Consider the following 22,748-nt stretch of genomic DNA (forward strand, 5'->3'; position numbering starts at 1 on the left):
CCAGACCAGAATTTGCACATCGAAAGTCTTCTTGCCCTTTTCCACTGACCTTGTTAGGTGGGTCCCAGTCCTCTCCCAGCACAAGCTTAGGATAATGGTCCCCATTCTGTCCCAAGGATTATTGGATCCAATCACTGCACTAAAGAAATTCTGGGAAATGTTCAGAAATTCTGTGCCCAGGGAGCCCTCTGCCAAGCAATAGCCCCAAAAGAGAGGGAAAAGAGAAACGCAAGGGGAATTGTACCTATATCTACAAAATCCCTGTTTGGAATATAAATTCGGCTCTTAGTTCTTTCCTGAGATGCATGTATGGTCTGATCAAGGATAGTCTTTCATTCAACATTGTTACTGTGCTTACCACCATTCTACTGAAGTTGCTTCTTTGCAGGAAGGCAAAAACCTCTGATCTGCTGTCTCCTGTAACTTACCTTGGCAGCCAAGGCAGGAGAAGCAACATAAAGATAGGTGGTAGGCGCACCTGATAGCTGCTTTATGTGGCAAGGGTGATCCACTATGGAAAGGATGCAACAAGATCATTGTATGCCAAAATCGCACCTACTATTCATCTGGAAATCAGAGGCATTGGCAACAGCTGTTGAACTTCTAAAGAGCCCTGTCTGCTCTGGCAAAAGGCAGGCCACAGGAAACAGAACTGCAAAAAGGGTCAAAGCCACAGACCTTTTCAGCACTGTAGAATTCACACAGAGCGCCCATGCCTTGAAGTAGGCCCTTGCTGAGGACCTAAACGATCAGTCTCTAATGAAGGGTGGGAGTGGGCAGAGACATGATCTACAATGCAGGTGATTTTCTGGTTTGTTCCCCTGAGACTCCAGATCTGGACAAATGACTAGCAGCCTTAACTTTTTAACAGAAACTGGCTACCAGTGTGATAGATGTCAGCCTAAGGTCAGAAAAGAAAAACATCCTGGGAAGGAAGTGGGGTCATGATCTCACCTCCTTGTTGGTAACTATTTGAGACCCTGCTCCTCTGCACAGAACAACAGTCTTAGACTATGCCGACACAACATACAACTCAGTGCATGTGGCCAAGCAATATTAGGTGCATTAAGGGAAACTAGTTAAACCTTATCAGTAATTATGTATGCATATACAGGATCCTCCACTTCGGGGCCAGTGTCAGCAGCTCCTTTCCTCACGTTTGCGGTCTTCACCCCTGCAGTGATAGTGAAACCTCCCAAATCCCTCTCAGCTTGGAGTTTCCAGACTACAGGTGCTCAGTGTACTGACTTGCCCTGAAGAGCTCATGTACACCAGTTGTCACAACATAGTTGTTACAGTGAATCCTTTCATGCTCAAAGTGTCAGAGTTTAGGTGATCAACTGTATCCAGGCTCTCATTTTTCTGGGTAAAATCCTAATTTTTGACCTGATATCTTTGCTTATTTTCAACTCATAGGCCCAGAGGCATAATATACAGGTCAAGCTGAGCAGGGTGGGCCTCTGAATGCTTTCTTTCTACCTAGATGCACATCAGGGGAAGCAATTCTGAGTGGAAACCTGAAGCACACTCTACTTCTGGGGCAGTTCTAGGGCTGCCCCTAGGACAGTCCCTCTGAGGAATGCCACTGAAACATTTGATGTGAGGAAGATAGTATGCTTGCAAATAGCTGTGTGACCCAGGGACAGGCTTTTGAACTTGACCAAACCAGTTCAACAATTCTCTGAACTGGGGCTTAAAATGAATCAGAAGAAACACATGATCTTGACTTCTCTCAAGAGAAAGAAAGGGTTATCTGTGTTTGATGTTGAGTCATGCCTTCTTCACTCACAAGGAAAGGCTCAGTGCAATGATACTCACATTTAGCCCAACCTCAGTAACTTTGGGGTTTAGTGGCGAGTTCTGGATGATATGTTATGATACTTCTCATTTTGTAGGCAAGGCATAGCAAAACAGAAACAATTTTACACCCCCCAAACACAGCTGGGTATCTTCAACTTGCATTTTAGCAAAGGGAAGTATAGAGAATAGGACATATTGAAAAGGGAGTCTTAATGCCTCATTTTGAAGCCAGGTGGATGGGTTCTCTCTGACTCAACAACACAATAAGATGAGTCCTCAGGTCTCAATTTGCCACAGCAAGGACGGATCACAGCTCTGTGTTAAAGCAAGATCTCCACACAGACTGCTCACTGGACTGACAACACTCCATTCATGATTCACACACATGTTCCTTTTTTCCTGAGCATCCTCAATAATCTCTAATTCCAGGTTGTTAGAAGTACCACCATGTCAGCATCCAAGTGTGTATTAGAGGCTGCAAATTCTGTTAAAATCACGCTGTTTCAATGCCTACATGACAATTAAGAGAACTTTTAATGGGAATAAAAGAGAAATGAGAAGGAAAAAGTGACGATAAAAGAAAGGAAATAGAGAATTCTAGGGGGTGAACAGAGAAAAAAAATTTTTTTTTGTTTGGGGACATTGGAAACCCAATACAGGAAAGTATAAGTCAACTATTGTGGCACTGTTATGTTATGTTATGTTATGTTATGTTATGTTACATTTTCCCAGAATTAAGTGCTCTTGTTAGTTTGGAAAGTAGTAGGTCTAAAAGACAAAATCTATATCATTGCTTCTTTTGATTCTTGGTTTTATCTGGGTGTCCTCAGTCCAACTGAGGGAAAAGCTAAGACTGTGTCAGAATCAGCACTTGTGTCTAATTTGGGTAATTCAGATTCTCAAATGTGACTTTCTTTTCAATTAGATAGATACTGTACAAAAAAATCAATGGCATGCCATTATCTCTGGATAACTCTTTCATAGTTTTAGGCTATGAAGCTGAAATTTGAACCCATATCTTCTGAATCAAAGATTGCATCGTTACCACTCTGCCCTAATGCTTCAAATGAAGATCGTTTATAGAAAGCAATGGAATATTTGCATTACTAACCAATCACAGGAATGCTCGTTCATGCAAATTACCCAATAGGCATGTTTCTGAAAAAGAAAAAAAGGGCGGGGGAGGCTACATAAAACACTACTGGTCTCAGTCAGAGGAGGGTACTAGGTCACGAATGAGGAAGCAGCAACGGATGGGGATTGTTTTCCATCTTTAGTGGTGAAAACAGTTGAACCAAAACTTACAGTAATGTCCATCAAACCCGTTTACAAACAGTGAATTCAGTTAATTTTCTCTCCTTAAAGAAGGTTCCAAGAAAGCATCTTGGGAGTTAGTGGTAACAGATTGATTTCTACAAGCTTCCAAATCTTTTCTGCTTGTAGACAGCCATCACAACTACTAAGAAACAAACCAAATGTAACCACCAGTAAGTGTGAAATTAATGAAGCACAGTGGCAGGATATATCAATCAGATGCATTGATGCTGACATCAACAACAAGGTGGTTTGCTCTGGGTAGATACAGAAGCACAATCCAAACTAACCTGAATACCCATAGTGTATTCCAACTTACAATGGTGAGTTTCTAATTGGGTTTGCAAGTTTGGTGGTGTGGGCAGGTGTATGAGCTTGGAAAGGAAAGTTTGAGACAAGACTAAGAAATGACTTATATTTACAACAGAGAGCATGTTGAAGGCTAAGAGTGGCTAAGAGTCACGTAAACTTTCTAAATGATAAAAATATACTAATGGCCCAGTGCAATGGCTTGATTGGCTATATAGTTTCATTCTTATAAGTATTACCTTGAAAGATTTTTTTTGGAGAGCCTTGACTCATGGTTGATTTTTTTTTTTTTTTTGCTCCCGTGTGATGTAAACCTCTCAGATGTACATAAACCATGAGATCTGTTATTCAGACAAACTGAAGTAGGTCTTGTCCCTGGTTTTGGTGATTTTAAGCTATTTTTCACCCCAGTCTTTGATATTTTTTCCACATACATGAGTAAATTGGCACTCAGCTGAATACTTGTGGAGGTCCCTCTGGATAGGTACAGAATTCAATCCCGTGCTTTCCTTTTTCTTGGCACTCTGTCCTTTACATTCTCCATAACATAATTTTCCCAACTAAAATATTCCAGTGGGCTCTGTCACAGTTACCTCGAGTTGGAAACTCTGTCAAGATCATTAGTTGCGGCAATTCTGGAACTCCCCTCATTTATTTTTTTTCCCTCATTTATTTTTGTAATTTCAGGAATCACTGTTCATCACTATATGATAAAATGAAAAATCTGAAAACTTCACTTATTTTATCTTTTTAGAAAACGTTTCAGGAGGGAACGTAAAACTCATCTTTGTTATTTCTTGTCTAGAACAGATGTCACTTCCATGTTTTCAATGCTCATTCATATTTTCTATATTCTGGTTACTCCAGAATAGAACTGGTTACTCCAGTTTTCATCCTACATTTAATTTAAAAATTTACTTTTTTTCACTTCTTTTATTCAGGCAACAATGGTGTCCAATGGATTAATCACTTCAGTGAAGCCTTGACTTTTCCTAGCTATATATTTCAGTTTTATCAGAAATGTGTTATCTGTGGTTATTTCTATTGCTTTTATTTTTGGTTATATTTTTAAATAATTATTTTATTAATACTAAATAATTTTATGGGGCTGTCTTTGTGGCACATGGGGCAATGATACCACATGCAATGCCAGCATCCCATTTGAGTGACAGCTTGAGTCCTGGCTCCTCCATTTCCAATCCAGCTTCTTCCTAGTAGCTACAAAAAGCAGCAAACAGTGCCCAAAAACTTGGACCCCTGCCACCCACTTGGAATACCAGATGGAGTTTCATGTTCCATGCTGTCACCTGGCTCAGCCCTGGCTGTAGTAGCCAATTGGGGAGGGAACCAGCAGATGGACTCTGTTTCTCTTTCTCTCTGTAGTATCACCTCTTGAATAAATAAGCCCCTTTTAAAAAGCCAAACATTCATATGAAAAAAATCTAATTAGTATTCTAATATCTGTAAGAATATTAGAGTAAGAGCTAATGTTAGTCAGGAACTAAATAAGAGCTAATGTTGATACTATTTTCTTCTAGTTACAAATATTAGCGAAATAGAGCAAAAAGGAGCTAAGATTTTGCCAATTCTTCCAAATTAGTAACAAGTGCTTTAGATGACCTATTGTTCATGAGAATATATTAAGCAATCTTTCGATATGTACATATTGACCAAGAATAAGTTGAAGAACAAAAGTGTAACAGATAACAATGAAAGGGATAGCATAGTAGAGACATAGAGAAGCTCATAGAAACCTGAAAGAGATATACAGAAAGCCGAAGAAGTCCCAGACTGGCCACTAAAAAAAAACAGTGATGAGTGGGAATCTTCCAGTAAGCTCATCTCAAGCTCTTCTGTGTGTCTGACAGAATCAAGGTTTCAGACCCACATTCAGTTTCTGGGAGCTGTAGAACACCATGTTATAAGTGAGAACTTCGGATGGAAGACATACTCAGAAATACAACGGAAACCAATCAGAATTCCAGTTTGCAAAACTAACCTTGTCCAAAGTTCTTCACACAAAGTCCTTAATCACAGCAAGAAGAAAGAAACAACAATGGGGCAAGTGTTTGGCCTAGGTTAAGTCACTTGCACCTCAATCAAAGAACCTGAGTTCAAGTTTCTACTCAGTTCCCAATGTCAGCTTTCCGCAAATGTGCATCCTGGGAGACAGCAGTTCTTGCTCAGGTAGTTGGGTCTTAGCCACATAGATGGACTTTGGAATCTGGGGGGATGAACCAGTACATCGGATCTCTCACTATCTTCCTCTCTTGATTCTGCCTCTCAGTTACTTAATGTAAATAAGAAACAGCTCAATCTCAAAGAAAGTTTTATCTAGACCAAGGTAATGAAATAGAAGTTTCCTCTTCTGAAAATGGCTATGGTTGCATTTTCAAAATGATAGCTATTAGCCACATATAGCTGCAGATCAGTTGAAATATGGCTAATATATCTGAGGAAATGCATTTTTAATTTTTTAAAATTTTTGATTAATTTAAATTTCAATAGCACATGTGGTTAATAGCTCAGGAAACTTTTTCAATGAAGAACTTTGTGAACTACATATGGCTGCTGTCACAAATTTATTTCTTGTTTGCTCTGTTTTGCTTTCACAACTCATCAAAAATAGAATAAGCATGCCTAGCTTGATGGCTGTGTTAAAACAGACTACAGGGCAGATTTGTCTACCATTACACCATAGGTTCCCAGGCAATGATTCAATCTCTCAATACTTTTGAAAATATTTACATTTTAATGCTATTAAAGTAATTGAGACTATCACTCCACTTCTAGAGGAGTTAGTAGTCATTTTCCACTGCACTAAATAGAGTGTTTTTGCAAACTACACTCCATTCAACTCTTCCATTGTAGGTGCTTTCCATAAAGAAATTCATTTATGTTTTACGATGTTGGGAAATACTGCATCCTAAAACCTGATAATAAAATATCTGTATTAGAATATTCATGTCTAAGAGCTCATTTGAAATACTGATTTCACACTGAGTTTAAATTTCTGTGCTTATTTTACCACCATGTATGTAACATACACTATGCAAAGGGAAGTCTTCATTATATATTGCCTGAAGTAATATAAATGCACAATGTGGACACATGCAGCAGATATATAAATGTATATACAGTGCATATAAATGTATGGCATGTGGAGTGTATATGTGTGTGCAAATACTGTGTGCAGTGTGCCTTGATGCATGGTGTGTATAACATAGTCTGTGTATATATGCTATGTGTACATACTGAATGTAATGAATAAAGGTGCATAATGCATACAGGATATAAAGATTTGTGAAATGTATGTGTATAATGTATGAAGATATGTGGAGTGTGTTGTGTAGTATGTTTGGGCATGCACTTTATGCATCGTGTGTGTGTAGGGGTCTGCAGTGCATGTGTGTGCCAGTCAACAGCTCTTAAAATTCTGCAGATTTAGTACTCTGTAGGTTGCACTCTGAAAAACACTCACAGAGCAAGTCTGATGATGAAAGTCTTCTCTCTGGGATTCTGAGCAGATGCACAGGTAGTTATTAAGCACTAGCCAAAAGGAGTGGAAGGATTTTTCATGTTGAACTATCTCTGAGAGGCTGTCATTAGGACTTTGCAAGAGGGTCTGGCAAGAGCAATTCACCATAGGATGTTCTGGAAGGAAGCCCCAGGGCTCCTTGGCCTGCCACAATCAGCTCTGGTCCATGCAACCTAGTTGGGCAGGCATGTGGGAGCCAGAGAGACTCATTGGTGGGGATGGCAGGAAGGGGACATGGGGAACATGGGAAGAACAATTAAAAGTCACCATACCCCTGTGAGGGAAGTTCTTGGCCCACTTTAGTTGAGGAAATGGGGATGACTGCACTGAATTCAGTGGAGAATGAGCAGCAGATTCTGATAGCACACAGGAACCCTAACTGTTTGGTAAGAAATCCTTTCCTGAGGACAAGAAAATTGAGTTCTTCTGTTGCTCTGTTAACCTCTAGAAAAACAAGCCTTGGAACACAAATGCCTCTTGATTCAATGTCCTTCAAGGAGCAGTTTCAGATTTCCAGAGAAAATAAAAGTCCTGGATAGCTTGGATCCCATTTCTTGTTATTTTCCATAATGCCCAAGAGACAGGATAATAATGAAATGAATTCCTACAAAATACCTGTTTGTCTCACAGTGACAACAGGCATGAAACATCAGAGCATCTCTCTCTTTCTCTCTCTCTCTCTCCCTCCTTCCTCCCTCCCTCCCTCACTCTCTCCCTCCCTCCCTCCCTCCCTCCCTCCCTCCCTCTCTCCTTTTCTTAGAATATCTGGTAAGCAGAGCTATCATTTTCTCAGGATGTGAATTCACATGGTCATCTGTTGAAGTCATTTTCATCTCTGCTTCTAATCTAGGGAAACTGGACTTTTAAGTTCTTTTCTGCAGGTTCTTAAAGCAACATATGTCTCTTCCTACTTTTGATGATTTTTAATAACATTTGTGGCAAAGAGAGGGTGAGTGAATGATTGCAAACTCCAGGCATAAATGACATATAGCTGAGGTCTGTGCATGTTATGTTGGACTACTACAGGAGCTGCCTATACCTACATACCCATGACTTAAGAGATGCAAACCTTACAAACTTGGCTTATGGTTGGGTGTGGTTGGTAAGCAGGGGATATATGTGTTATGCGATCCATTACAGGACACCATCACATAATCCTTGTTCCTAACCTCACAGATCTTTTCTTGAAGTATTGGGATTTTAGTAAGTCTAATAAAACTAGAAATGCTTTCAATATCTAAAGGATAATACATATGCCTGCTTTCCTCAGACACTCATCAAAGGATCTTATAGATGTAGCCACCTGAGTTATTGACCCTTTAGGCCAAAGAAGAAGCAAATGCTGCAGGCAAAATTTCAAGAACAAATTTTGTTTCTCAGTTGGAAGCAGAATTAAAAAATCAGCGATGTTGCCCATTAGCCACAGCCTATAGATGGAATACAAACCAGGCTGAACATTGAGTTTGAACAAATAACACAGGGTGATGTGGTGTTGGCCACGGCAGAATTCCCACTTCAACACCAAGACAATCTTCTTGCTGTTGCTGAGTTTTATGACCGTGATGTCATTGTATGCTGCCAACAACAGAGCTGTTATTTCACAAATGAAAAGGTCTTAAAACCAACTAAGGGACCCATTATGCCAAGACTGGAGCTTGTCATAAAAATCACTGGTCATTGATGTCTCTGAGCTTCTGAATCAGGCCTGGAGGGAAAAGAATTGTGAAATTTGGGTTCAATTCAGTTGTTTTGATCTGGTCTTCTTTATGAGTAGGAAGAATTAAATTGGCTATATATGACCTTGTATTTCGAGGAAATCAAATCATTGAAACAAGACAATTTAGCATCTTGGCCAACAATTTTCCCCTTTTTCTTCAGCTCATTGTTATTGATTGAGGTTCTGCCTGAATACATTTAACTAGGATTTAGAGAACTGTAACAGTTGCATTATTTCTCTGGTTACAACCCCAAAATGCATTGCAGATTTTCTCAAATAAACTTTTCTTCGTCATTAATTCATGAGGTCTTCGAAAAATTCATGGATATGCATATTATGAATAAATTATACATGGATTTCAAAATCTTATCTCGTGAAAATGAACATATGTTTTTATTCCACTATTCAACAACATTTTCAACTTTTAGGCTATGGGAAAGAAAAACTTACTTCAGTACTGTTATTATTCCACCAGACAAGACTAGCAGAAAGGGTAAACTAAGTCACGATAGAAAAGGTCCTTTCTTCTTTTCGTGATCTCTTCATTTGTTTAAACTGACATGGAGTCTTAGAGCACCAATGATTTGCTTGGCTATTGCACTTGGTGCTGGGACTACAATAGAATCCTGAAAAATGCCTATTCTTGCCCTCATGGAGCTTTGAATTGCTAGTGGTAAATATGTTTTTCTTATGTATGCATGAAACCATTTAATTTCCATAATGCATTCCCATATGATGACCCATAACATAATGAATATATCAGTCATGTATTTAAAAAAAAAGTACTCATGACATTCTGCATAGTAAATACAAGTAAATACAAAGGCATAAAACAATGCTGTCCACAGAAAAGATTTTCAAGGAAATCGTGGAAAATACATATTAAGATCTTTTTGCATCAAACTAAGCTTTTGCTAATTTGTTACACCATGTCAGTACAACATAAGACATTTATATTTTTCAGAAAGTTGATGGGGACAATTCCCCAAAGAAATCAACGGATAAGTCACTTTAATACAAGATGAGACAGGTATTAAAGATGAAGTCCATGGTGATACACCATCTACTTTATTTTATGCAAGAAAAAACTAACCATCTTCATAGCCCAGGTGAAATGATAAGTGATACACAGCAGAAATGATAGCCAACAACATGGACATCCTACTTGGTTCTGCCTTCTTAGCTCTGAGACATTAAACAGCAAACTGTCTGCTCCATGTGTGCCACGAGTGTTGTGCCCTGATCACCAGCACACAAGAACAAACGTTCCAAGCAGATATTGAAAAATGTGAGGTCAACATCCTGCAGCATGTCTTTGGATAAATGTAACAGGAGATGAAACATGAGTTTATCACCAAGAAAAAGCAGAACCCAAGCAATGACTGCTGAGAGGCAGAAGGCCAGACACATCAAAGCAGGCCAGGCCGGGGAAATGGCTGACAACTGTTTTGGAGCTATCTGTGGCATTTTGCTCATGAACGTTGTATAGAGCCATAGAAAAACACCATTTGCTTCTTCAGAAGAGGGTTTTGAGAACTTTAGCCCAAAATTTAGCAGAAAAAACAGAGAGAAAAACTTCACCAAGATGAGCCTTCTGCTCATTCCCCTCATTCAACCAGGAAAACTGATCTTTTTATAGGAAGATCATGAAGCATCCACCCCAGCTTGCAATTTGGCTTCTTATAATATATATTTCTCAATTGTAAAAGAAATTTTATTTTTTTTCACATGAACTCTTTATATGGGCACTCTTCAGGATACATGGATTTTTAGATTTTTCGCATCAAGGTAAACCTATATTTTCAATAAATTTTGTAAGAGCATTTGAACTATACTTGACAGTATATTGCACACATTTGTGTACAATATAATGCACTTAAATACATTGCAGAGTGAGCAGGTTGACATGCTGGGGACACTTGTGTCTCAGAGTGACTGGCTTTGAATCCTAGCTGTGCATTCAATTTCAGCTACCTTCTAAGGAGCATCCTTGAGTGAGGAAGACAGCTGATTATGGCTCAAGTACTTGGGTTTGTGCCACCTACATGGGAGACCTGGGTTGAGTTCCTGGATTTAGGGTTGGTCCAGCGCTTACTGTGGAAATTTGAGGACAGGAAGATTTCTCTCTCTCAGGGGATGTCCATCTCACTACATTTCTGATAAAATGAAAGGCAGTTAGAAAGGCTTGCGGAGGAAAGAGGGCAGAACAAACTGATCAACTATCCCAATGAAGCTTGACAGCAAATTTCTGGGTCAATGGAGACTCAGAGGTGACCTACAACAGTCAATCGACCTCAGAAGGATTTCCTCATCCGTGGAGTGGCAATATCAGCAGCATCTCACAACTATTGAAATCACATGACCAGAACCCTCAGAAAATGCTCCACAATGGGGACCCTGCGATGACATTGGGTGGTAGTTCCCCGTTACCCAGGGAATGGGGTGGGTCGGAAGCTGGGCATGGTTTTCCCCTCTCACTCATACAGGAAGAAGAAAAAGAAAATGTATAAACAATGGTCTCACTCACCCTGATCCGTGACCCTTCCCACCCTGATCAACTATGGTAAACATCAACAAACAATATATATAATAATAAAAACAATACAAAAGCAGCAACCACAAAAAGGCAATCAGAAAGCAATAGCTGAACAATCGTATTACAGATCATTCAGGACAGACACTGAAAACTTGATAGTATGTTTTTCTCTCACATTCCCCCATCCCCATGTGCCACCCTTTGCAGCATGCCCTCTAGCAGTTCTCCATATTGCAATGTTCTCCAATACCTTCACTTCCTTTCTTCTCCAGTTGAGTGCCTCTATCTATGTTATTTAGTTCAAAATCACCCATGTAAAGACCTTTGAGGGATAAGCAGCACATCATCATTGATAAGTGCTCTTTAGTAGGGTTAAGTAGCCACTGTCATGGGCCAGCTTTTGGCACAGCAGTTTAAATTGCCAAATGAAATATCAGCATCCCAAACGACCATTGGTTCCACACCTGGCTGCTCCACTTCTGATTAACACCTAGGAAAGCAGTAAAAGTCTTCCACAGGGGAAGCTCAGATGGAGCACCCAGTTCCCGGTTTTGGTCCGGTTTTGGTCTGGTCTTGCCCAACCTTGGCCCTGTGGCCATTTGGTGTTGTGAACCAGCAGATGGTCTCAGTCTCTCTCTCTCTCTCTCTCTCTCTCTCTCTCTCTCTCTCTCTCTCCTCCCTCGGTCCCTCCCTCCTTCCCTCCATGTGTGATGTGTTTCCCTCCCTTCCCCTATAACTCTGCCTTTTAAATAAGTAAAATCTTCAAAGAAGAGTCTCTTGTTATCAGAAGCACAAATGTATACAGTGAAATCATTATATCCAGTTGCTTCCAACAGTTTTTTTAAACTTAAGGTACTATGAATCTAGACAAAGTAACTTAGTGTTTCAACACTAATATCAGTATGTATTTTTCCAGCAATATTCTACAAATAGACTCATTCTAAGTTAAGCTGCCAACCAGTGGCCTGAAAGACAACTGCAGAAGCTGGCATCCTTCTTCAACATCTTAGACTCAAATTCATTCCAACAAACACGCACAGTGCCTACGGCAAAAAGAAAACAGACTGAGCATGGTGGCTACCAAGTACTTGAGGGTAGAGCCTTGCCCCAGAAGAGCTAAAGGGTCAGGGTAAAGAGGGGTGGCTGTGGTCCCCTGAAACACGGGCACTGAAGCTATGTCACCCAGTGAGCTGTCCACCTAGCAATTAGATGTGGAAGAGAAGGCTGCACATTGACAACCACAAGGAAGTCATCACCATGAGTCATTTGCAAATACATCCAACTTTATGTCAACTCCTTTCTTCACAGGTGGATCATTTCTGTTTTCCCTGGAAGCCATTCGCTGGTCTTAGTGTTGGAATTGATTTGTTTTTCTGTTGCAGAGGAGAAGGTGGCTTTCCCAGAAGTTAGCAGACTCTGTTTGGACTTTGGCAGAGGTCCAGAAACTAGAAAAGGGATCGGAACTTTTGATGGTTGACTGTTCCTATTTATGCACAAATGTTGACCAGCTAAAAGTCTGCTTATCTCTCAAACACTAAAACCTGCAGAAAACGTGAAATTCAAAGTAGGGGTTGTAATATGGAAATGTTTCCAGTTTCTGCTTTCATGGTCTTTAATGTTTAATAGTTTTTAAAATCAAAGCATAGCCAGGAAAGGTTGACTTCCCCCGGATGTATGTATACATAATCTTGAAACAATAGAATCAGTAGCTGTGGAAAGAAATCCAAAGGAAGACAACTGGAGGAAAGAACACTGTCAGGAACATTTCTTAGTTTTGTTATGAATATATTTGTGTGCTTTGGTGTGATGTGTAAGAAGTAACTTCTGGCTTCTTCTTTCATCCCTTATAGAAGACACACTGACATTACATTATAGTGTTTATATATTATTCACTTTATATATAGCATTTAAGAGATAAAAAAGATTTAAAAATCACCTGCAATTATTGCATCCTGTTTTGGGGAAGAATCAGTATGTTTTTCACTGTATGCATGATAGCTGTGTCTGTTAGGTGGAAGGATGACCTTGTTATTGTTTTTATTTGGAAGCTAACTGTGGCTTAAGGAAGGGTGCATGGTGTTTAGTCCACAAAGGACGAACCTGTGATCTTTAATCTTCTGGGTTAACACAATATCCAGATGTCTGTTCCAGCATTAGTCTATATGTCACTGTAAAGGCAGTTCTTTAACTAAAATGGACATTTAAGTCATTTTACAGATTATTCCCTATAACTGTTGATCTGAATTAGAGCTGATCTATATTAATTGTGACCTTAAGAGAATAAGACTGAGGTACCACAAGCAAGAGAAGGTTTTTCAAACCTCTCCCTATTTGTTGAAAGATCCAAGTATACAATTCTAAGTAAGCCATAAACAGAATAAATTTTTAAAAATCTATTACCAATCATATATGAAACTTCTCAAACTTAAAAACAAACATATAATCTTAGGAGCTGGCACTGTAGCATAGCAGGTAAAGTCACTGTTAATAATGTTAGAATCCCCTGTGGGTACCAGTTTGTGTTCCGGCTGTTACACTTTCTATCTAGCTACTTGATGATGCATCTAGCAAGGCAACAGAAGATGCCCACGTAAGCGGTTCTTGCATCTGTCTGGGAGATTGTAATGAGGATCTTGGGTCTGGCCTCAGCCTGGCCCAGTCCTGACGATTGTGGCCATGTGGGGAGTAAATCAGTAAATGGGAGATCTTTCTTTGTTTCTCTGCAACTCTTTCAAAATAAATCTTCCAAAAAGAAAATCTTAAAGGTGGCCAGCGAAAGAAAGGGAAGCAAAAAATTTAAGAACAGATGAAATATTTCACATAACATATTTTGTTTAATCCAAATAACAGAAAATAGTATCTTTTCTCATCTTCAGTGCAAATAATCAGGCCATAGCTGCTTGATTATTTCTAGTGTTCAAATTTTATGAAGCCTATCAGATAATGGAAGACAATCTTTTGCAACAATTTTATTAATTTGGAAAGTTCGAGTAACAGAGAAAAAGAAGGGTGTATGTGTGAGAGAGAGAGAGAAGGAGAAAAAGGGAAAGAGAGAGAGAGAGAGAGATTTCTACCAGTTGATTTACTTCCCAGACGGTTATGCTAGTCAGTGTTCGGTCAAGCAAAAGCCAGGATTGAGTATAGCGTCATCTGGGTGGATGACAGAGGCCCAAATACTTGCGCCATTTTCCATTGCTTTTCACAGGCCATTAACAGGGATCTTGGGCAGAAAAAGAGCAGCTTAGATATGAATCCCTATGTGGGATACTAATGTTGCTAACACTGGTTTTACCCACCACAATGACACACTGCCTCCATGTAATACTTTAAAACATCAAAAATATTTTAAAATAGAAAAGAAAAAATAGTGCTTTTACTTTTAAAATCTCTAACATGGAAGTTATGTCCTCAAGTTAATTGTGAGAGAGTCTTAAAAAAGATAATGGAAATATATATAATGAAAAACTACAACTTAAGAAATATTTTGCATCAGAATATTCTTTTCAAAACCATTTCCAAAGATCTTTTTTAACTACCCATCATTAGGTAGGCGCCAAGAATTTTTCTGTGCTTAAGCCTCTTGCTAAAAGTTGTAATGTCGTTTTAGATAGATGACTGTTATATAATAATAGGAATTTCTCCCTCTACCTGAAAGAATGGCCAACAGAGATTTCAGATCTAAATCCTTTCAAGCTGGATCCTGGAAATATGACCTTATTACCTTTATAACATATGGTAAGAGAAGGTTTTACTAGGTGGAAACTTCGATTCAGGAAATCTGACTGACCAAATGGTGAATCTCCAACCTCAATAGCTCCAGTTTATCCAGAATATTATAAACTCCTTGATCTTTGAATTGAATATTGTGTTACTCTCTTCCTTTTATCCACTACCAAATCCCCACTTGAGAAAGAGACTTACTCGCTTGGTCCCAGGTCTCAGGCAGCCTTGCTGAGCACAGGTTTCTTCTCAACCCATGTGTCCAGGCTCAGTGATATGGGAAGAGAGTGAGCTCAGAAGAGACCATCTTTAGGGCACACAATTGCCCAGTGGCTAAAATCTCATCTTATGCGCACCAGGATCCCATACAGGCACTGGTTAAAGTACTGGAGGCTAGTCTACTTCCCATCGAGCTCCTTGCTCGAGACCTGAGAAAGTAGTAGAGGATGTTCCAAAGTCTTGGGACCCTGTACCAATGTGGAGGACCCAGAAGAGGCTCCTGGCTCCTGGCTTTGGATCTGCTCAGCTCCAGCTGTTACAGCCACTTGGGGAGTGAACTAGTGGATGGAGGATCTTTCTCTATATCACTCCTCTCTGTATATCTAACTTTACAATAAAAAAATAAATCTTTTAAAAAATGTATCATCTTTGTACAATGGCTGAATTTTAAGGCAAATCCTTATTTAATTCCAAATCCATTTACTTTATTTAATTGGATCTTTCACTTAATTATAAGTCTCTTTAGACCTCAAGTCTCAAAAGACAAAAATTATAGGACTGTTACATAATTTAAAAAATTTTTACAGAATTGCAAGAGGAAATGGTACATGACCTTAGGTTCTACACCACTAACTCTGGGCTCCTGTTCAATTTGTTTTCATTTATTTGAGTTTTGATTACTTCCATGCTATCGTTTTTTTTAAATCTCCACAGTTTTAATGGGGTATAAATATGCTAGATTAAATCATACAAAATTATGTTCTGCATATCCAAAGTGGTTGAATATTGATGATTCAACTGAATACATCCTAGTAAAGTTAATAAAGATCTATATTTCAAGTGGGCTTGAACATTTTTGGTGAATATTTTAGAATCAGGTTTTTGGTTGGGCAGATCCTATTCAAACATTTTACATAAATTTGATGAAATCTTATAAGAGGAAAGATAATGTATTTATTTCTATCCTTTCTCTAGCCTGTAAAATAAATATCCTTTTCCTCTAGCTTGAGTCAATGACCTGAAAGCCACCCTAAGCCCAGGGAATCCAGTAGCTGTGTTACAGGCACCTGAGACCTTGTATGCTTTTTGGTTTGCATGAAAACTCCTTCCTTGATTATTTGTCTCCAGGTGTCCATATTTTCTTGCTAGTCTTTATCTTTGAAATTCAGGTTAGAGTCACTGCTCAGCCACACAATATTAAGGAATGCCTAGGGCTGATTTATTAGTATCTCAGTGTTATTGACATTTCAATAACATTTCAGGAAGAACTGTGTTACATTCTTGGGATGTTCCATCCATAAATATTACCATTATGTTGCTTAGATTTATTCTAAATGGGGAAAAATGGAAATTTCAAATAATTCCCCAATATTGATTTCTGGTTTTGCTCCCACAACATCCTATACACTCTTCAAATTTTGATTGATTCTTAATAAAAAGGCTATTAAGACAGTAAGTGTTTCTCTAGACAGCTAAAATGACTTAGTGCTGTGGGAAATAAAAACCACTGAAGTTGTACACAGCAATTCATTCAAAAGAAAGGAAGAGTGAAAAAAATTGGACTGTTGTCCAGATCTGAATTGATTTCCTAACTGCTTAACTGGCCTGAAACCCCAATATCCAGCCCATGGAGCCTATAGCTGCTTCCTCTGTTTTTTTTTTTTTTCTACAAGTACTTTTATTCTTGTGTTATTTTGCAGCTTAAAGCATTATGCTGATTCTCCTTCGCAAACAGGAAACCTTCCTCATTACTCCACAAATAAATATTCTTGCTGACATTCAAATATTTTGTTAGCTTTGAATCCTGTCAATCACCATCTTCCACCTTGCTTCATCTTCCACAGAGAATTTTAATCTACTGAGGCCTAATCTTTAAGACCTCATGTGAATTTGGCTTACCCACTCATCCTTTAGTGTGAAGAATAAATGACCTTTACACTGGGCTTGCATATACACCACACCTCATCGTGTTAGCATCTAAGGGTAAACCACACTGTCTGTCCTGAAATGCATGCACTCTCCGTAGTGATTTCCATAGTGATTGTACTAGCCTACCTCTCACCAACCGTGAAGGAGGGTACCTTTCTCCACACATCCATACCAGCAGGTGTTGTTAGTAGAGTAGGCCAATCTCACTGGAGTTAGGTGGTACATCAGTGTGGTTTTCATTTGTATCTCCCTGACTGCTAGGGAGCCTAAGCATCTTTTCATATGTAAACTATTTGAAATTTGAATCTGTTCTTTTGAAAAATATCTTTATTTTTTCATTCACCCATTTTTTCATTCACCCATTTTTTCACAGTATTTTTTTGTTTTGTTTTTGTTTTTGTTTTTTTTATCCCTGGGTTTCTGAAACTCTTTGTAAATCCTGGGTATTGGTCCTGGTCCCCTATCATTTACGTAGTATGCAAAATTTTTTCTCATTCTGTTCATTGCTTCTTCACTTTGTCAATAGTTTCCTTTGCTGCACAGAAACTTTTTAGTTGATGTAGTTCCATCTGTTTATTTCGCCTTTGACTGCCTGTGCTTTTGCTGCCTTTTCTAGTTTTTGGAGAGTGTTTACAATGTTTTCCTTTAATAGTTTGACGGTTTCTTGGTGTAGATTTAGGTCCTTGGTCCATTTAGAGCTGATTTTTGTATAATGTGACCAGTGTGGGTCTTGTTTCTTAATTCTGCAGGCTGTTATCCAGTTGGCCCAACAGCATCTGTTGAACAGAACAGGCCTTTTCCCCAGATTATTTTCAGTTTTGTTGTCAAAGATTAGTTGGCTATACACATGTGGGTCCCTTCTGGTGTTTCTATTCTGTTCCATTGATCTTCCCTTCTGTTTTTGTACCAGTACCAGATTGTTTTGATGACTACTGCTCTGTAGTATGTTTTGAGGTCTGGAATTGTGATTCCTCCAGCTTGGTTTTTATTTTTCAGGATAGCTTTCGCCATTTGTGATATATTGTGCTTCCAGATGAACTTTTGTATCTTTTTTTCTATATATGAGAATAATATTGTTGGGATTTTGATTGGGATTTTGTTGAATCTGTATAGTTCTTTTGGAAATATGGACATTTTGATGATGTTGACCCTGCCAATCCAGGAACATGGTAAATTTCTCCATTTTTCAATGTCTTCTTCTATTTCCTTTTGAAAGCCTTCCTTTTTGTTATTATTAAATTTACTTATTTCATTATTTTATTATAAGTTACATAGACTCTGGAATTTCCCTTTCCCTCTCCCCAGGACGTACCTGCCCCACAACACACACTGACTTCCCCTATATCATTACATTAGTATAGTCCTTCATAATCAGTCACACATCCACAATTCTGTCATTTAAGTGTATCCTGACACTGTGGGTATGGACAATGGCAGAGAGTCCAGCTTCTCTGCCTTCTGACTTCCCTCTCCATTTAATATCCAAGTCTCAGTCTATTGGAACTGTTTAAACTATTCTTCTTGGGAAGGATCTTTTCTTACTATAATATTTTTCAAATTCTAGTCAATTGCACTTTTTCCAAACTACTTTTCTTAGTATCTGTCTTTCAATTCCTCCATTCATTTTTCCTATTGGATCTCAAATTCATGATTTTTGGTTCAAAACACACTCTCATCACTGGCCTGCTGAAGACTTGCTTTTCATTGTTTTAATAGTTATGTAATTACTAATTTGGTCATGTAAGAAGAATGTATGAAACACAAAAAGCAGAACCTGGTCAATAAATCACATAAGATGCTGGTACTTATCCTCCTGTTTGCTATGCTATCAAATTCATATGGAGTAATTGTCATCATTCTATTGCTGCCTTTTCAATATAGACTCCTTATATACCTAAAATCTGCATTTCAAAATTTGGTTCTTTTATAAATGTGAAATGGGACCTACAATCTTTGAGGTGTCACATTTTACACTTTACATTACTTAGATGCATGCCTGTTTCTCAATTGGACCCTGATATGAATTTGCTAACTTGATTCATTCATTCCTCTGTGGCCACAGGGTACTTGGGTGGCCTCCATGTTGATCCGCTGTGAAGAGGCTTGACAGGAAGCTTTTCCTGCAGGCTTCCTGCCGTTCAGGTGCAACAACGTACCTCGGATACGGGCATGCAAATGGAACTGGTTGGTCGTGAGTGTAGGCCTAAGCCCAACGAAGGAGGTAATGCCAAGATACTTATCCAAATAGTCAAAGCATTTCACCCTGATACAAGAATACACACACAACCTGCCTCCAAGCCAACTTCTAAGTCTCTTCATGTCCTAATGAGAAAGGTGAGACGTCATATATTCCTCATAACATCTTTAGTTTAAAGGATTTTTTAATACCTTACTCTAAGTAGGAAACTAGTATGTCATGTTAAAAATATAAGGTAACCATGAAAATGCATTTATAGAAAATTCTTTTTGCATGAGCAACAAAATTATCACCCACTGAAATCAATTAGCTAGAAGCTGCTGTTTCCTTTATTAAAACAGAAGACTAGCAATGCTAGAGTTAATGAGTGAGCATCAGTGAAGATAGTCTGATAGAACACCTAAAGAAAGGAGTGTTTTAATTCTATGCTTACAATGCAAGATATTCTTGGTTCTTAAAAATCATTTGCATTTCCTTCCATGAGTTTTCCTTAAAGTATTTGTCTGCAACACTACTTAAATACTTGTTGTGAATGGATCACAGCCAATCCTTAACTGATTGTCTGAAGTCAAGACTATTTTTCACCCTGGTACTTTGCGTATGGATCTGTTTAATTCATTCCTTTCATATCTGTATTAGGAAACAGCTTGACTATCTTTCATTCACTGATTCACTCCCCAAGCAGCCACAACAGTCAGAGCTAAGCTGATCAGAAGCCAGGAGCCAGGAGCCAGGAGCCAGGAGCCAGGAAGCTCTTCCAGGTCTCCCCTGCATGTACAAGGTCCCAAGGATTTGGCTTGTCCTCTACTGCTTTCCCAGACCACAAGCAGGGAGTTCAACGGAAGGCGGGGCCACCAGGACATGAATCAGCACCTATATGGGATCTTGGTGCATGCAAGATGAGGACTTTCGCCACTAGGCTACTGTGCCAGGCCTGTTTTGCTTCAGGGACTCGTATTGTACTCTGACTTTTGGCCAAACTGATTTTTTTGAAATATTTTAAACTTTTAGTCTTATTTTAAATGTGTCTATCACTTTTATTTTAATGTAATAAATTACCACAAATGCATTGAAAGTGTATGTTAAATAACTTCTGCAGGAGTGCTATCAACAAAGCAATTGATAAAAAGCCCCTAGTGCTTCTCCCTACAAAGACATCTAATAGCTAATGAATTAAAAGTTGCATTACATCAAATTAACTAAAGAGAACTTCACAGTACATGAGAGGACTGGCATGCATTCCAGGATGGCCACACAGAATGGAAGAAAGCACTTTGCATTTGTCTTCACAATCCATAGCTGAGATCTACTCAGAACCTGGACTTCTCCCTGCAGGGAAAATGCAAGCCACAGGACCCTATCAGCTCCCATCACCACTAAGGGGTGAGTAGCTGCCACACCTTCCCATGCTGGAGGCACTGCCACTGTTGTACCACACCCTGCTTGTGACCTGCCATCCCTGCTCCATCCTCTACTACCTCACCAGTCTCATAAAGCAGGCTGCACAGGAGCTGCTCCACGCAGCCTTCCCAGCTGCTGGAACATCTGCTCCTGGGGCTTGACCTGATTTGGTCCACATTCCTAGGAAGCTGGTGCCTTGTCCGCCCAAATCAGTCATGTCTTCTTGGCATCAAATGTAACTTCAGTTATGGTACATTTTTATAGTTACTCTATTTTATTAGTAGTAATCTGTAATCTTTGTGTGTCATTTATGATTTAATTATAGGTATGTATGCATAGGAAAAATTATAATACAAATGGGGTTCAGCGTTATTCATGGTTTCAGGTAGCCAGTGGAACTTTTGCAACAAACAAATCCCTCACAGATAAGATTGGGTTAATGTGTAGCATGACATTGTTAAGAAACATAAAATGAAAATTGTGACACCAAAGACATAGATCATGCAAGAGAAGAATAAAGTTGAGATGACTTTGTATGTGGCCAGACTAAAGTTGTTATTAACATGGACTTAGTCCATTATAGCTGCAAGATGCTTCATGTAAGGCTGATGATAACCATACAGCAAGCATGATCAGGAGAGGAATCAAAATGTAATACTACTGAAATTCACCAAGTTCAAAAAGTAAACAACTAGAGAGGAAGAAATAACAAAGAAACTTAGAATGACCAGGAAACAATTATCAAAATGCAGCAGAAAGTCCTTATTTGTCAGCATTGGCTTCGAATCTAAATAGATTAAAATTCTCCAAAGGACATAAAGTGGTTGAACAAATTAAGAAAAAAACCAACAAAATCCAAACAAATAGTCCTTATAAGAGAATCAGTTATGCTTTAAGGACACACATGGTGAAGGAATGGAAGAAGAGTTTCATAGTAACTCAGAGGAACAAAAGTGGCTGTAATTCCATCTGATAAGATAGATCTTAAACCAAAACCGTCACAAGAAAACAGGAAGGTCATTATTTAATGATAAAGGGCTTAAGAGAACAAAATAATTGTGAATCCTAGGATACTTTCAAAGTTTTGTGAAACCAAAAGAGAATAAACAGATAACTTTAGTATGAGAAAAAATAAAATTCCACAAATACAAAGGATCTGCTAAAAGTTCATGGAAAATGTATTTCATGAAAAACTAATGAATGGGTTTTAATTTTTTTCCTCAAAATATATTTCTCTTGCAATTCTGCTTTCCACAAGCTTTCTGAGGTACTTTCATATATATTTACCTAATTTTATAGCATGTAAATATGTAAATTAAATACTAATGAACATGAATATAACAGACATCAACTAAAGACTTCAATTTAACAACACCTAGGGATTTCAATACCCATCTCTGAAAAATGGACAGGTCAAACACATGAAAATACTAGACTTTACTTTAGACCAAATGGACCCAGAGATACATTCAGCACTTTCCACCCAAGCGCAGAATACATATTGTCTAATGCAGATGGAACATCTCTCTAGTATAAAACATTTTAGGCCACAAAACAAGTAAGCACATTGAATAATACTGAAATCATATCAAGTGTCATTTCTAATCACAACAGAATTGTTATAGGGTCACTGCTGGTTGCTGCCAGTCATGCCAGGGAAACGTCAGAAGAGTGATGCTTTATTATTATTACTTATAGGAAGGGAGGTGAATTGCCTCCCCTATTCTGGGTTGAGGGAAATCATTTTAGGTTAGGTAGGAAAAATCTGATACATGGAAATGCCTGGCAAAGCACTGAAGAGGCTCATAATCAGGTAAGCTTGGTAAGACGGATATCTTCTTCTGTGTTTTCATGTTGAGGAGAACTCTAGCTCCTGCAAGTGCCCTGGTGTACTAGGTTCCAGGGTTACTCTGGCTTTGGTTCTGCCTGTTAGATTACCCTTGTTTTATGCATGCCCCCACAGGTTATAGCATCCTGCTCTGTGTTGCTTGTGCACAGGTATGGTCATGTCTTTAAAGGCCGGGACTTAAAACATATGATCCAATCTACTGTTAAGGCATAAGACGGA

The sequence above is a fragment of the Ochotona princeps genome, chromosome 20, assembly GCF_030435755.1.
Source record: "Ochotona princeps isolate mOchPri1 chromosome 20, mOchPri1.hap1, whole genome shotgun sequence".
NCBI classification, from domain to species: domain Eukaryota; kingdom Metazoa; phylum Chordata; class Mammalia; order Lagomorpha; family Ochotonidae; genus Ochotona; species Ochotona princeps.